Source organism: Protopterus annectens, chromosome 3.part1, assembly GCF_019279795.1.
Source record: "Protopterus annectens isolate FY-2018-M chromosome 3.part1, PAN1.0, whole genome shotgun sequence".
Taxonomy (NCBI): domain Eukaryota; kingdom Metazoa; phylum Chordata; order Ceratodontiformes; family Protopteridae; genus Protopterus; species Protopterus annectens.
This window is the reverse complement of record NC_056732.1, coordinates 1,326,513,449-1,326,530,888: the sequence shown is the minus strand read 5'-3', so window position 1 is coordinate 1,326,530,888 and position 17,440 is coordinate 1,326,513,449. Positions and strand designations below refer to the sequence as shown.

The window sequence follows — 17,440 nt, the reverse complement described above, 5'->3', positions numbered from 1 at the left end:
CCTGGTCTGCAAGGCCATGGAACGTATCATCATGGAACTCATAAACAAAGACATTGGTAACCTCCAAACTCTGGACTCCACCCAGTTAGGGTTTGTGAAAGGCAGATCATGCCTCCTGAACCTGATCGACTTCTTTGAGGCAGTCACCAAAGTCGTAGACGAGGGTAAGGTGGTTCACACAGCCTATCTTGACCTCATCAAGGCTTTCAACACCATCCCCTATTCTGGAATTATAGCTAAACTCACTAAACTAGGTATAAATCCCTACGTCACAAGATGGGTTGCCAGCTGGCTCACTAACGGAACCCACACTGAAAATGTTGCAGACTCCAAATCTGACTTCATACCATTGACAAGTGGAGTACCACAGGGTTCAGTCCTGGGACCTCTCATGTTTGGTATCTACTTCTCTGAAGTACAGGCTAACACAGAAAGCCTTTGGCTAATGAAGTTCGCAGAGGACTGCAAACCTGGAGCCATAGTCGAGTTCCCAAATGATGTGAATATCCTACAGAAGGGCCTCACTGAGACAGATGCCTGGTGTCAGAGCCATGGCCTCAAGCTGAATGCCAAAAAGTGCATTGTCATCCCCTTTGGTAAAAACTCTGTACCCATGAACTACCACAGAGACGGCAGTCTACTTAATGCCGAATGTGTGATGAGACCTTGGGACCCAGGTGGACAGTTGTCTGTCCTTTGATAATCACATTGCCACAGTAGTCAGGAAATCCTTTTACGTGGCTGACCTCATCACAAAAGGGTTCTCATCCAGGAAAAAAGAGGTCATTGTTCTCCTCTACTCGACAGTCATTAGACCCATTATAGAGTACAACGCCCCTTTTGGAATGTACCTCACAAGACATATGCAGCAGCTGGAAAGGCCACAGAAGTACTTCACAAAGAGGATTACTGGCCTCAAACAGATGCCCTACACTGACCGTCTCAAAAAACTCCAGCTTTACTCTGTAGTATATCGCCTACTCCGAGGTGATCTCTGCCTAACATAAAAGCTATGTGAAATCCAGAGCTGTTGGACATGCTACACCTAAAGAAACCCCAATCCCTCCGAGCTACACGCTCTAGGGACCTAAATCTTGTCCCCACAATAAACAGGACATGCTGGAGGGATAGATTCCTGTCTCAGAGACTTCCCATATTCTAGAACAAGCTACCCATCTATGTCAAGCAAAGTTCCTCATTAGCACTCTTCAAGAAAAATCTTGATGAGTGGATGGGAAATAGGAAATAGACCCCGGGGATCACTTCTGTGGCTCTGCTTGACAGGGGCACAGGACATTAACTTTCTTGGGTGGCGTAAGCCAGGGAACCTTGTTTGCTAAGCTTACTTAGGCCCTTGGGCCGATAGCCTAGCACCTGCCTATGAACCTATGAATAGTAGTCACTGTCCATAATAACAATGGGCCCACCATCATTTGCAGGTCTTATCACAATAGAACTATCTTGTTGTAATTCACTCAGTGCTTTCCTCTCAGCTCCAGTTAAGTTGTAGAAAGTTCCCACAAGTTCATTATTTCGAACCTGAAATAAATCATTCTCACATAACTTACTAAAAACCTGTAGTAAAGGATGTGTAAGGAGTGAACAAACTGGGTTTCTTGAAAGTAGAATTATCTTGTTGCTCATTAGTTGTAGAACTTAATGTAAAAGAAATCTCTGCTTTAGAACTAAAAAATCTGTTTTTTTTTTACTCTATCTCTGTTTTCTTCAGGAAACTTATTAAAATCACTCTGACTGCTTCTTATAGAATTTTAATATGTTTTCTGCAAAGTGGCTGTCAGTAGGGATTGACTTATCAATGTGATCTTATTTTACTTCAAGCCTTTCTCTTTCCCATAATCCATTTCAAGTCTGCTTTATATGAGTTTTGTTAGAGACAAGGAATTGGTGTATTCCCATTCCACTAATAATAATAATGGGATTGTTGTCAGTCACTGTCAACTTATATACTGTCTGTAACAGTACTGCTTCTTTTATTTCTTGAATGGCCCTCATATAGTACACTAAGGAATTGTACAGCTGCAACCAGAAGAATTTGTAAGTTGCAGGCCTTTGTTCAAAATGTCTTTTTGTAGTCCAAGATGAATTGTTCATCCCCCTACAATGCAGATACTTAGAATTGCAAGAAAACTAATTTCTGACTTTTCTGAGTGTCAGACATCTTTGATACTCCAAAAGTAGTGTAAACAACAAACATTTAAAGTTTAAAGCTTAGTATTTCAATACTGTGATGTTGCTTGTGTAAAAACAGGTGACAACTGCCTTTGAACCACTGACTGATCTAATTGAGCTGTTTTTCTATGAAATGCATGGCTACATGAGAAGCAGCTGTGAATCACTGTAAGTTGTCTTTCTCTCTGCAATAAATTCATTGGAAAACAGTTCAAACCTCTCTGTCTTATTTACAGCAGCCTGAACTCCTGACTACACATTTCTCTGTGTCTGTGGTATGTCATGCATGTGTAGACAAATTTCTCTGCAACTTACAGAAGTTACTACACCCTCTCCTGCAGTTTACCCAATCCTTAGGTTTCTTTCCTCCCTACAAAATGGTTTGAGTATTGTTTAAGTACCAGAAATGTGCTTGTACTTTTTATAACTTTTATTTCTTTGCAATGGTATCAAAGGAAGAGAAAACCCACCTACTTTTTTAAAGCTTAACTTCTCACATATTTTGCAGAGGCATTCATCTCCATCTGCATGACATATCATAGATACAGTTAAATATGTAGTTTACCCTTTCAGGTACTGCTGTCAGTCTTGGATGGGCAAATAATCTTGCCAATGTCAGGAACTCAGCAGCTATATATATAGGTTCATAGGTTCATAGGTTTATACTAGGCTATCTGCCCTAAGGCATTTATAAGCCTAGCCCAAATTTTTGTGGCTTACGCCACCCCTTATATGAAAAAATACTGTGCCCATTAGTTTGTTGTGCCTCTGTCCAGCAGTGACACAGAGATGATTCCCGGGATAAACCTATGATCTCCCATCCACAGGTCAAGATTTCTCTTGAACAGAGCCAGCGAGGTGCTCTGCCTCACATGGATCGGGATTTTATTCCACAGCATAGGGAGTCTCTGAATGATAAATCTATCCCTCCAGCATGTCCTATTTATATCCGTGCTAAGGTTTAAGTCGCTTGCTCTAGTGGTTTTGGTGGATTTGGATTTTTTGAGGTGGTGCATGTCCATTAATTCCGGGTTGGACATGGCCTTGTATGTCAGGCACATGTCACCTCTGAGCAGACGGTATGCAACTGAATAGAGCTGGAGTTTCTTCAATCTGGCAGCATATGACAGATTTTGGAGTCCCTTTATCCTTTTGGTGAGGAACTTTTGGGGTCTATCCAATTGCTGCAGATGTCGGGTGAGATACATCCCGAATGGGGCATTGTACTCGATCATTGGTCTGATAAGTGAAGAGTACAGGGGAACAATGACCTCACTAGATCTGGATGTGAATCCCTTCATGATCAGGTGGGCAATGTAGAAGGTCTTTCTAACCACTTTAGCAACGTGAGTGTCAAAAGAAAGGCCACTGTCAACCTGGGTCCCCAGGTCCCTGATAACCTCTTCTGTGCTTAGTGGATTGCCACCTATATGGTAGCTTGGGGTTACCTTGTATTTCCTAAAGGGTATGACTATACATTTTTTGGCGTTTAACTTCAGGCCATGGCTCTGGCACCAGCTATCTGTTTCCGTGAGTCCCTTCTGAAGGATATCCGTGTCCGATGCACTTTCCACTATGGCGCCCAGTTTGCAGTCGTCTGCAAATTTTGTCAGCCAAAGTCCTCCCATGTTGGCCTGTACTTCTGAGAAGTAGATGCCGAACAATAGGGGGCCAAGGACCGAGCCCTGTGGGACACCACTTGTGACCGGCTTGGAGTCTGACATAGCGCCAGCAACTCTAACCCTGTGGGTTCTGTCCTTAAGCCAGTTTGCAACCCATCTTGTGACATATGGGTTTACATTTAAGCTGGTAATTTCCTACAATACCCAAGTGGGGTATTGTGTCGAAGGCCTTTGCAAGGTCAAGGTAGGCTGTATGGACTGCCTTTCCCTCATCAATGGCCTTGGTGACTGTTTCAAAGAAGTCGACCAAGTTCAAAAGGCATGATCTCCCTTGACGAAGCCAAACTGGGTCGTGTCCAATGTCTGCAAGTCCCCTATATCTTTGTTTATGAGCTCCATTATGATCCTCTCCATAGCTTTGCAGACTAGACTTGTTAAGCTTATGGGGCGGTAATTACCAGGGTCCGTAGAGGCACCGCCTTTGTGGAGTGGGACCACAGTTGCCGTACGCCACTCCTTGGGCACGTATCCTGTGGTAAGGCTGAGATTAAACAGCTGCCTTATGTGCGGGTTTAATTCCTCATTTAGCTCGTGTAGCACACAGCCGGGGACACCATCCGGTCCCATTGATGCTGTGTTTTTAGCTTTAGAGAGAGCAGCTTTCACCTGCGCATTTGAGATGTCTGGGAGGCTACACTCTGCTGGGATAGTTATCTCTCCTTTAGGGGAGAGGGGGTGAAGTTTGCACTGAACCTGTCTGCCAGTATGTTGGCAATGTCTGTGGGTTCAGTGATTTTTGTATCATTTTGGACTAATTCTGAGCATATCTGGGAGTTTCCACCCAGGTTCCTAACATAGCTGAAAAAGGCCTTATGATTGTCCTTTGAATCCATGGCAATTTTCCTCTCAAAATTGGCCTTATTTGATTTTATGAGTGCTCGTATTTTTTTACTAATAAGGATCATGGGTGACTTCCCTTTTATGGATTTTGTTCTATCATGTAATAGCTTTCTCCTCCTATTGTAAAGTTTGTTAATGGCTGGGTTCCACCAGACTGGACGTTTGCCCTTTGTGGAAAGAGTCTTGGTTTTATTTGGGATTGCCTGATCCATGCAGTCCTGGAGGTGTTCATAGAAGGCATTTGTAAGGGCTTCCGCAGCTTGGGTTGTGGTTTCCACTGGCTCAGGGGCCTTGAAGGATACCACACCAGTCTTGAGTAGTGTGAAGTTTGCTTTAGAGAAGTTCTTCACTGTGGTCTTTTTTGTTTGGGGTGGGGGCCGGATGTGGATTTCCAGTGAGATTAGTTTATGATCAGATCTCACCAATGAGGGATATACTTCCGGTGTGGAGCATTTTGTCCCCATGTTTGTAACAATGAGATCTAGTATATTTTCTCCTCTCATGGGAACAGTGACTAGCTGTTCCATGGCATTTGAATTTATGAACTCCAGGAACCGTTGGGCTAGAAAGTTAGGGCTTGAGTAATGTTCCCAGTCTATATTCGGGTAGTTGAAGTCACCCAATATGATGGTGTTTGGAGATACATTTATACCCTCCAGTGTCTTCAGGAAGGCTGTGTGGGGTTCCTGAGTTTGAGAGGGTGGCCTGTAGCATGCTACAATTTGTAGAGCAGTTTTGCCTATGGTTAGTTGCACCTGGATGGTTTCCAAAGCTTCGTGCGTTGCCACCAACCTGGAGGTGTGGGTATCCTTTATGAATATGGATACACCCCCTCCTTTTGTGGTGTGGTCCGGGTTTTGGGGCTGGAACGCATGATATGAGGTAAAACCTAATAGTGCCGGGGTGCTCTCAGGAGCCCTGAACCAGGTTTCAGTTACAGCACAGACATCGATGTTCTCCATACTGAGAAGGGCCTCGAGTGTGTGCATTTTGAGATTTAGACTTCTGGCAGTGAGCAGCATTACCTTCAGTTTCTTCCCATTTTTGTTTTCTAGGGTGGTAGGTTTAGAATTTGAGCCTTGCCTAAAAAAGGCACTATGGGGGTGGCAAGAGCCTTAGCCAATATCCGGAATCCCAGGGGTGACAGGTGCAAGCCGTCCCTTGCGAAGCAGCGTGGCTTGTCAAGCATGTCATCCCAGGCAGACAGACACTGAATCCCCTTTGAATGACACCAGACATTAAGCCAATTGTTAAAGCTGATCATCTTGTCTCTATATTGTGGCATCATTCTTGGTGAAGGAAGGATACTGCTCAGGGTCAGGGTCATACCTGCCTGGGCTACATAATCAGAGAGCTCCTCTATGTCTCTTTTCATGTAGTCCAGGGAGGTACGTCTCAGGTCGTTCACACCAGCATGGACAATGACTGTGTCATATTTGTACTTGCCGTGGAGTGACCAGAGTGCTTGTGTTATGTGGCGGATTCTAGCGCCCGATAGGCAGCTTACTGTGACCCTTTCCTTGTTCAGCCTGGTGAGTGGGACGTCAGTGTGTCTGACTATGGAGTCACCTATGACAAGTATGTTTGGTGTTGTATTTGGCCTTAAGGGCTGTGACTGCTTTGCACACTGCTTTTGTGTTTTATGTGTTGCTTGTGGGGTGTCTTGAGGTAGCAGTTGTTTGGGTGTCTGCTTTGGAGGCCTCTGCTGTTTAGGTAAATTTTTACTCAGAGCCTCCAGTATGTCTTTGTGTGTTTATGTGTTTGATTCAGTGGTGTGGTAGCATTATGTGAGGCTGGTTTTGTGGTGTGTGTAGTTGCCTTCTCCTCCTGTCTGGTCTTGCCAGTCCTGAGTTGAGAGAGCTCAGCCTCCAGTTTGGCTAAATAGCTGCATCTCTCAAGTATTTGTGTTATGTGGGAGGAGGAGAGGGTTGTCTGTGTACATGAGGCAGTTATAACATTGCCTCAAGATTCCCAGATTCACCAGCTGGACCGGAGAGGAGATTGACAACTGACCTTTGGACATGCTAGAATAATATTAGGAATTCCTTAATAATTGAAAACAAGGGCCAGTGGGGAGTGAGGGTGTAGTGCTTTTAATTTTTAGTGCTGACTTATATAATTGCTATAGTGAGCAAGTGCCAGGTAACTTGAGTGCAATGTGTTACAAGTAACTAAATGCAAAAACGACAAACAGTAACTTTCTTTCAAGTGAAACAAGGAACTAGTACAGTAAGCAATGCAGATATCACTAGTGACCCACAGAAGCGCTGAGAAGCCGCGTATTAGGTGGAATTAGCTTCCAGGGAAATAACAAGCAAACAAACAACAAGCATATAAACAAAGCTAGATTCAGCAGGCCTGGATCTAGTCTATGCTAGAGAAAACAAGGTGTACCAATTTCAGTAAGATACAGTTCAAATATTCAGGCACTATAAACCTTTAACCAGAAATTCCCAACTCAGAAGGGCAGAGTCCAGCCTCTTCTCCCACAAGAGTGCAGACCATGAACCTTCTTAATGTAAAATAACTGGCCTGAAGCCCAAGTGCCTAAACCAGAACTAATACCCTTGGACACTGGGCTCTCAATCAGCAGTTCCCAACTTAGAAGGATGAAAGCTACCTGTCCTGCCACCACAGTGCTTGCCACAAACCTTCCTAATGTAAAACAACTGGTCTGAAGCCCAAGTGCTTAATCCAAAAGACTTAGAATGATAGCTACACTTTAATCAAGTTACAACCAAGCAGTAATAAATACAATTGAATACTTTAGAGAATGTCTGGATTAGTGCTCAAGTTACACAAACAAAGCTAGATCCAGCAGGCCAGAATCCAGTCTATGCCACAGCAAACAAGGTGCACCAACTTCGGTAAGAAGCAGTTCAGATATGCATGCACTATAAGCCTTTAACCAGAAATTCCCAGCTCAGAAGGGCAGAGTCCAGCCTCTCCTCCCACAAGAGTGCAGACCACGAACTCTCTTAATGTAAAATAACTGGCCTGAAAGCCCAAGTGCTTAAACCAGAATTAATACACTTTTAGAATAACAGACACTGAGCCCTCAATCAGCAGTTCCCAACCTAGAAGGATGTAAGCTACCTGTTCTGCCACAACAGTGCAGACCACAAACCCTCTCAGTGCAAAACAACTGGTCCGAAGCCCAAGTGTTTAAACCAAAAGGCTTAGAATAAGTTACACCAAGCAGTAATAAATACAATTGAGTATTTTTAAGATGATGCAAAAGTAAAATGAAGTAGGTAGAAACACAAGTACAGTAAAAGCAGATACAAATTTTTTTTTTTTTTTTTATCTGAACAAGTGCTGAGATCAAAGAAACAGATTTGAGTGCTGAAACTAGAAAACTGGCTAGTTATAAGAAAAAAAAACAAGCTAGAAGGCTTCCCTCAAACACCGAAGGGCTTGGGGGCTCAGAAGCCTACAAATAGTCTATACCACTTAACAGGAAAGGCAGGAAATAAGCTTAATTTTTTTTTGTCTGTTTCCCAGATGCTCTCTTTGTACACAGTAGGAGTGCCTGAAATCAGAATATGATCTCACTGCACTCAGTTGAGTGAGCAAATGAGATGGGCCCAGAGGCAGTATATATATATATATATCTATCTATATATATATATATATATATATATATATATATATATATATATACATATATATATATATATATATATATACATATATATATATATATATATATACACACACACACACACACACACACACACACACACACACACACACACACACACACACACATATATATATATATATGTGTGTGTTGTGTGTGTGTGTGTGTGTGTGTGTGTGTGTGTATGTAAAGACAGAAGGCTGTGGAACTGGTTTGCACTTTTTTATTGCAGAGATGAAGAGAAATGAACACTCCTATTTCATTGCAAAACAAAGCAATTAGATCAGTAAGGGGTTTAAAGGCAGCTGCCACCTCTTCTGACAAACTTCCATAAGCAGTAACACAGTATTGAAATGCTAAGCTTTAAATGTTAGTTATTTATAATAGTTTATATGTTAAGATAACTTAAATGTACTATCAAAGATGTTTGTCACATTTAGAGAAAAGTCAGAAAATATTGCTTGTAAAGTATCAATCAACACATTTAGCATGTTCAAGCACCCCCCCCCCCACACACACACACACACAGAGGACAGAACTGCAGAAAGAAAGACAAGGGGCAATCCTGTCAGCTAGGTGCACTGATAATGTTCATAAAAAGGTCTTTTATGAGTTTTTGTGACAATCTCCCAGAGAGAGAGATGCATATGTGGTACACCCAGATCCATGGTAAGAGATTCCCACTGACTTTGAGTCAGTCCTTTCATTGTTAGAGTGCATGAGTATTTTGTAGTCCACAAAGAAAATATGGTCATTGATGACAACCATAATGTACAGCTAAATTTACCTTAACATGTGTGTACTATGTGCTCTTGAATTAAAACCATTAAGAAAAGGAAATCAGAAGTACTTAACTGTGTTCAAATGCGTACACACACACACACACACACACACACACACACATACATACACCCACACATGTGCATTTAAACACAGTACTGCATTCCACATGTAGTATTCTACATAGTACATACATTTTTTATAAACTCACACACAGCTGTCTCTCTTTCTTTATATATATATATATATATATATATATATATATATATATATAGATATAGATATATATGTATGTATATATATATAGATAGATGTGCAGATATATGTGTGTGTGTTTGTGTAGACACACATATACAGTTACACATAATTTCCATTTTGATTTGTTTTTCTTTAAAGGACATGAAGTACACACAAAGGTATATAATGTAGTTCCCTATTATACACACAGGTACTCATATGTCTTTGTATACATGTATTTTACATATGTACATATACACACATGGGTCTACTTCTAAATTTTGAAGTTTCAAAACTTTCAATGTCTTATGGTCAAGACCATAAGTTCAAAGATTTGAAACTTCGAAATGTAAATAAAAAAAATAATAAAAACAAAAAAAATTATTTTTTTTTTATATTTCTGCAGGGGGCAAGCCCCCTGCCACCCCCACACCCCCCCAGCTAATTAAATATGCCAACTCTGAGATCACACTGTAGCGAGGAAATTGATAAATATTCCATTCTGTGCTGTACGGCAATCCCCACTTAAATGGTTCAAAGTTTTAAAACTTCGATCTTATGGTCTCAACCATAAGAAATTCAAACTTTTAAAATTTTGAAATTTAGGAGTAGTCCCATATATAGACACACACATATACATAAATATGCAAACATACTGTATGTATTTACATATATATATATATATATATATATATATGTATATATGCATATATTTATATATATATATATATATATATATATATAATTTTATTTTTATTATTTATTTATTTATTTAACATTTGTTGACCGGGAAAGTCCGACTAGGTTCCACAGATCCTGTTTTCAGCGGTGGTCCGGGGAGAAATGCTCCATATGTATATATATATATATATATATATATATATATATATATATATATATATATATATATATATTTGTGTATGTGTAATATGGGTCAATACAAATCATTAGAATAAGCTTGACATAGGAGAGTTAAGCATTATTAATGTATGCATTCTAGTAAATGTTGCTTAATGTTTTACTTATTCACTGTCAGACATTGGATATGTATTGCACATGTAATCTTTGCCAGTGTCTTTATCTCAATATTTTTTCTTTGTATTGCTAAGTCCATTTACTACTTGTTTTTATCTATGCCAATGTAGCCCAAGTCATGGCTGAAAAGAGTCCTGGGACCATTTCACTTTCCTGGTTACCAATGTAGAAATAAAAATGAAATAGAAAAAAAGGGGGGAGAGGTGAACATGACAGAAATAATTAAGGAACTAGTAAAGCACATTTTTGATTCTGCATCATTCACGAGAGAAGAAAAAACTTCTCACTGAAGACATTGTGAAGTAGCAGACAGACTTAGCTTGGAGACCTACTACTTGGCAGTCGTAAATGTACAGCAAGGATCGTTTACTGCAGTGAGAGTTTTTACACCTCAGCATGAGAGTGTGAAGGAAGGTTTGTCTGTTCTTTTAAAACTACAAAACTCCTTTTACAAAAGTCTGTTATTTACCTAATTTCTTTTGCTGGGAAGTAGCTAACAGCTATTTATAGCATAGAACAAGTTCTGAGAGAAACACAAATGAGCCTCAGTCAGGGGATGTACAGAAGTAGCTGTGTTACAGAACGTGTGTTTAGATGACAGTGCTTCACAGTCCTGCCATTCTATCTTAATGACATGAGAAAACACCACTTCCTAATGTCTAGCACGAGTCATATTGACAGGACTTGAAATGTTTTCTGGGAAGAAGGAATGAAAGCAAGAAAACAAGATCACTTTACTAAGGCAGGCGCCATCATCCGCCATTTTGAGGGAAACACATTAAAACTGTAAAAGAAGCACTTGGAGTGATTTTGAGATTTTAAAATAGTTCAGAAAACAAAGATATAATGAAAAAAAAAATGTTTTTTGAGTTCCAAGGTGAAGTTTTCCTTTAAGCATCAAGTCAAGGATAGTGTCAATTAGATCAGCATGTTGGGCCAGAATAAACAACAGACCTTTGTTAAGTAAAGGCTGTTCAATACCTGATAAATTCCTTTAATGTTTCTGATTGTGGATCTACTGGTTGCCACATCTTCTTGAGTGTGCGATGATTGTTGATATCATATGCTTGCTTCCTCTTGGGACTTTCTCTACTCCGCGACTGATCGATACTCAATCTAGCTTCCGGTTGAAGGGAAGTGGGAGGGTGGGAAAAACCTGTTCCATTCGGGAACCATTTATGGTATTGTTTTTGGTTTTCTTTCCAATGTCTTGTGGTATACTAGAGCTATATACTAGAGCTGGATGAGATCATTTGAAAATTCTGTGATGTATCACCCATTGTTGTGACCTTGGGTGATACTACCCCTTCTTGCATTGTAGAGGAATCATCTTTCCTACTATTTAACTGTTTCTCTCTCAATGATTGGCTCTTACTGCTTTCTGAAGGCACTGTCCTGGGCCATGATAAAACCTGGCTGTTCTTAAAATCCCTGGAGTCTTTAGCTGTAATCCTTTTCTTTTGTATGATGAGTTTCCTTTAATACATAAGGATTGTGTCACTTATCTCATTGAGTGCATTGTCTACAGGGCTGGTTAGAAATACAGTTTACAAAATAAATCGGCAGTTTCTAGTAATATCGGCTTTTTGGCATTTTTGTAACGGTTTACAACATTCCCTGTTGTGTCCTGATGTTCTCCCCTAATCTCTCCTCCTCTGGTCTGAAGAACTCTATCAGTAGCTTCAAGTAACTGAACCCCAAATCAAGGTTCAGTTGCTGCCACTTAGCCAGCAGTGCCAGAAAGTGCTCACCATAAGTTGTCATTTTCAGAATTCTCAAACCTCTAGGATCAGTGCTCTATCCCATTTAAGAAATTCAGAATAAAATAAAAAACATTGTTGTAGTTTTTGCCCTGCTATGTGGTTATCTTTGTATAGAGTGTCTCACAGAGCTTTGCCACTTGAGTTGTTCCCTATCTAAAATCTGCATTTATATTGTCTGTTGAGAGATTGTCACACTTTGTTTGTGGGTGTGGACTTAGCTGCTGTTGTTAAAGTGGTGTTGGCCAATAAGAAAGCACATAAAAAAATCTTTATTCAGCATTTATGAAACCAACAAGGACAGTGCAGCATATGATCCCTTTAAGAAATCTGAGATGGAGTTATGTAGGTAAAATAAGAACAAATTCTTCTGGTTGACAGACAAATTAGACTAATTGTCATCTTTGATGCTTCCTTTTTGGATTCCACCATAGAATATGCACTGTACAGACTGTTCATGTGCTGAATGGGAAAGCTGATCTGCAAAAGTAGCTCTAAAATTTCAGTTTCTGGCAAAGAATGAATCTTCCAGTAGTTGTCTCCAGTAAAGCATCAATTAGACACCCACCTGATGGTGGCCTTCATAGGTTCATAAGTAGGTACTAGGCTATCTGCCCGAGGGCATTTATAAGCCTAGCCAGAGTGTGTCGGCTTTCGCCGCCCCATTGGTTAATTAACTGAGCCTCTGTCAAGCAGAGCCAATGAAGTGATCCCAGGGGTGTATTTTCTGTTACCCATCCAGTCGTCAAGGTTTCTCTTGAAGAGTGTTAGTGAGGGGCTCTAAAGCATGGGGAGTCTCTGTGACAGGAATCTATCCCTCCAGCATGTTCTATTTATTGTTGTGGCAAGGTTTAGCTCACTAGAGTGCGTGGCTCGTGGTGACTTGGATTTCTTTAGGTGGAGCATGTCCATCAATTCTGAGTTGGACGTGGCTTTGTAAGTCAGGCAGTGATCACCTCTGAGTAAGCGATATGCCACTGAGTACATCCGGAGTTTTTTCAATCGTGCTCCATTGGACATATGTTTGAGGCCAGTAGTCCTCTTGGTGAGGTGCTTTTGTGGTCTTTCCAGCTGTTGGAAGGATCTTGTGAGGTACATCCCAAATGGGGCATTGTACTCTATGATGGGTCTGATGAGTGACGAGTAGAGGGGCACTATAACCTCTTTATTTCTAGATGCGAACCCCTTAGTAATTAGATGGGCCACATAGAAGGATTTCCTAACTACTTTGGCAATGTGATTGTCAAAGGAGAGATTACTATCTACCTGGGTCCCCAGATCTCTTATTACCTCTTCTGTATTAAGGGGGCTGCCGCTTATGTGGTAATTTGTGGGTGTTTTTTTTTTCCCAAATGGGATGACTATGCATTTTTTGGCATTTAGCTTGAGGCCATGACTTTGACACCAGGTGTCTGTCTCAGTAAAGCCTTTTTGAAGGATGTCCGTGTCAGCCGGAGAGTCAGTTATGGCTCCCAGTTTGCAGTCATCGGCAAACTTGGTTAGCCATAGTCCTCCTGTGTTTGCCTGTACTTCTGAGAAATATATGCTGAACAGTAGGGGTCCTGAGCTGAGCCTTGCGGGACACCACTTGTGACTGGTTTAGAGTCGGATCTGGAGCCCGCTATTCTTACTGTGTGAGTTCTGTCTGTAAGCCAGGTGGCAACTCATCTTGTGACGTAGGGGTTTATGTTCAGGCTGGTGAGTTTTTCTATAATATCTGAGTGAGGAATGGTGTTGAACACCTTGGCGAGATCAAGGTAGGCTGTCTGAACCACCTTTCCCTCGTCTGTGGCCTTGGTGACTGTCTCGAAGAAGTCAGCCAGGTTTAGTAGGCATGATCTGCCCTTAACAAAGCCGAACTGGGTCGGGTCAAGTGTTTGGAGGTTCCCAATGTCTTTGTTAATGAGTTCCATGATAATGCGCTCCATAGCCTTGCAGACCAGGCTAGTCAGGCTTATGGGGCGATAGTTACCAGGGTCACTTGTGGCTCCTACTTTGTGGAGCGGAATAATCGTTGCTGTGCGCCATTCTATGGGCACATAGCCTGTGGAGAGGCTGAGGTTGAACAGCGTGTTTAGGTGGGGGGTTAGTTCGTTCTGTAGTTCGTGCAAGACGCAGCCTGGGACACCATCTGGCCCCATTGATGCTGTGTTTTTGGCTTTTGAAATGGTTGTTTTCACATGTGCTTCTGTGATTTCTGGGACACTACACTTTTCCGGTATTGTTGTGGGCCCTTTTGAAGGTGAGAGGGAGGTGAAGTTTGCACTGAATCTATCTGCCAGGATGTTGGCAATATCAGTAGGTTCAGTATATTTTGTGCTATTTTGCACTAGCTCAGAGCATATCTGCGAGTTGCCACTTAGAGTCTTGACATAGCTAAAGAAGGCTTTGTGATTATCTTTCGAATCCTTGGCTATTTTTCTTTCGAAGTTAGCCTTGGATGATTTTATGAGGGACCTTAGTTTCTTACTGATACTGATCAGGGATGTCTTTCCTTCTTGGGATTTGATTTTTTTCTGAACTAGTTTCCTCCTTTTGTTGTATAACCTGTTTATGGCAGGGGTCCACCAGACTGGTTTCCTTCTCTTAGGGGAGTGAGTCTTGGTTTTGCTAGGGATGGCACGATCCATGCATCCTTGTAGGTGCTCATAGAGTGCAATTGTAAAGGATTCTGCATCTTGGGCAGTGTTATCCTTTAGCGTGGGGGCTGTGAAACTTACCACCTCTGCCTTAAGTAAGGTGAAGTTTGCTTTAGAAAAGTTTTTCACTGTGGTTTCCTTGGTTGGGGTGGTGGTGGGGTGTGGATATCCAGGGTGATTAGTTTATGGTCTGATCTAACCAGTGACGGGTTGACCTCCGGTACAGAACACCTGTCGCCCATGTTGGTGATGACCAGGCCCAATATGTTGTGGCCTCTGGTAGGGGAGTTTACCAGCTGATCCAGGGCATTTGAGTTGATAAATTCCAGGAAGCACTGAGCCTGGGAGTTTGTACTCAAGTAGTTTTCCCAGTTAATGGTAAGGTAATTGAAATCGCCCAATATCAGGGTGTTCGGTAGGACTTTCATGTTTTCCAGTGTCTCCAGAAAGGCGGAGTGATGGTCCTGGGTCATGGAAGGTGATCTGTAGCAGGCCACAATTTGCATTGCAGATTTGCCCGATGTTAGTTGCACATGGATGATCTCAGAGGTATCATGCTGCACCATTAACCTGGAGGTGTGGGTATCCTTGATGAATATGGATACACCCCCTCCTTTTGTGTTTCGATCCGTGCTCTGTGGCCGAAATGTGTGGTATGAGTTGTAGCCCAGTAGTGCTGGAGTGCTCTCTGAAGCCTTGAACCAGGTTTCAGTTACTGCACAGATGTCAACGTTCTCCATACTTAGGAGTGCTTCGAGTGCATGCATTTTGAGATTTAAACTCCTGGCGTTGAGTAGCATAACCCTCATTTTTTTACTTGTGCTGTTTACGGAGGTGGGTTTGAATTTTGAGCCTTGCCTAAAAAAGGCACTATGGGGGCAGCAAGAGCCTTGGCCAGTATTCGAAGGCCAAGGGGTGACAGGTGCAAGCTGTCTCTTGCGAAGCAACGCAGCTTGTCGAGCATGTCATCCCAGGCTGACAGACACTGGATCCCCTTTGAATGACACCAGATGCTTAGCCAGTTGTTGAAATTGATAATTTTTTCTTTATACTGAGGTATCATTCTTGGTGAGGGCAGGATGCTACTCAGGTTCAGGGTCATACCTGCCAGGCTACATGATCAGAGAGCTCTTCAATGTCTCTTTTCATGTTGTCCAGGGACGTACATCTCAGGTCATTCACACCAACATGAACAATGACAGAGTCATATTTGTACTTGTTCTGGAGTGACCTGAGTGCTTGTGTTATGTGGCGGATTCTGGCTCCCGACAGGCAGCTAATAGTAACCTTCTCCTTATCCAGCCTAGTGAGTGGGGCATCAGTGTGCCTGACTATTGAGTCACCTATTACTAGTGTGTTAGGTATGTTATTTTGCCTTAAGGGCTGTGATTGTGCGGCACATTGATTTTGTGTTTTATGTGTTGTCTGGTTTGTGGCAGGAGGTGCAGGTTTTGTGGGTGTCTGCTTTGGAGCTCTCTGTTGCTTTTGCAGGTTTTTATTTAGAGCCTCCGAGTATGATTTTGTGTATTTGTGTATTTTTTGCCAGTGCTGGTTTAGTAGGTCTATGTGAGGCTGGAGGTGTGGTGCAAGTGTTAACCTTCTCCTCATGATTGTCTGTTCCAGACTTGGATGGAGAGACCTTAGCCTCCAGTTTGGCTGTATAATTGCATCTCTCGCATATGTTAGTGTTTTGTGGTAGGAGGAGAGGACTGTCTGTGTACATAAGGCAGTTGTAACATTGCCTCAGGATACCCAGATTCACCAGCTGGACTGGAGAGTACATCTGAAGTTGCCCTTTGGTCATGCCTGAATAGTAGGGTGAGCTGCTTAATCGCTTGGTTGGTGAGGGGTGGATAAAAAGCCTTGCCCTGCTGGGCAATCAAGTATCGGGGTATATTAGTACTTGTTATTAGGTCTGAGCAAGTGCTGGACTGTAGGATGCTTTTTGAGTGCTTAGGTTGAGAGTTAGCCTACTTTCAAGTGAAAAACTGAAGAGGAGACAGTGGAGCCGGGAATAATTTAACCCTAGGTAACCGGTGCTGCCCGCTGCACAAAACCGTGCAAACACAGTTTTTAAACTACTAACTTCTGGGCTGGAACCACTCCTCCAGGGACAGATGGCTGCTCTAAGTTCCCCTCTCTCACAGGTGAACAGAGAAACTTCCCTCTATCCAAGTATAGTGGACTTATGATTATTTTGATGGGAGAACAAGGAAAATTCTCACTGTTTTATTAGTCAAAGAGACGTAGAAGACTGGTGTACAGTACCATCATAAGAAACACTTGTGTCATGTTAGCCCCAGTAATGTACTGTTTCTGACTACACCTAATTCTGAACTTAGAACTAGCGATCCAAGTTGTGACATCCTTCAGATGATCTGTGTTAGAAATAACTATACTGTTTTTGAGGCAATTAACTCAACAAACTCTGTCAGAAAAAAACAGGGACTTTAATTGGAAATCAGTGGAATAAAAAAACTCAAAATCTAGAGAATTCATAGTTTCCTGTGATCAGCTACACACACACAAAAATTAGCAGACTGCAGTAAGAAGGGGACCCTTGAATATCTGTGCAGTGTTAATGTATGTTTTTCTCTCCCTTGTATTTCCTTTGTATGGGACTTTTACTGCAGT

General features: G+C 41.8%; 1 protein-coding gene across 1 annotated transcript in view; it reads left to right on the top strand.

Moving 5' to 3' along the window:
* MPPE1 (metallophosphoesterase 1) overlaps positions 1–17,440 on the top strand; it is a 1,333,952-nt gene that overhangs the window by 474,174 nt on the left and 842,338 nt on the right. The gene's annotated exons all lie outside the window — the stretch shown is intronic.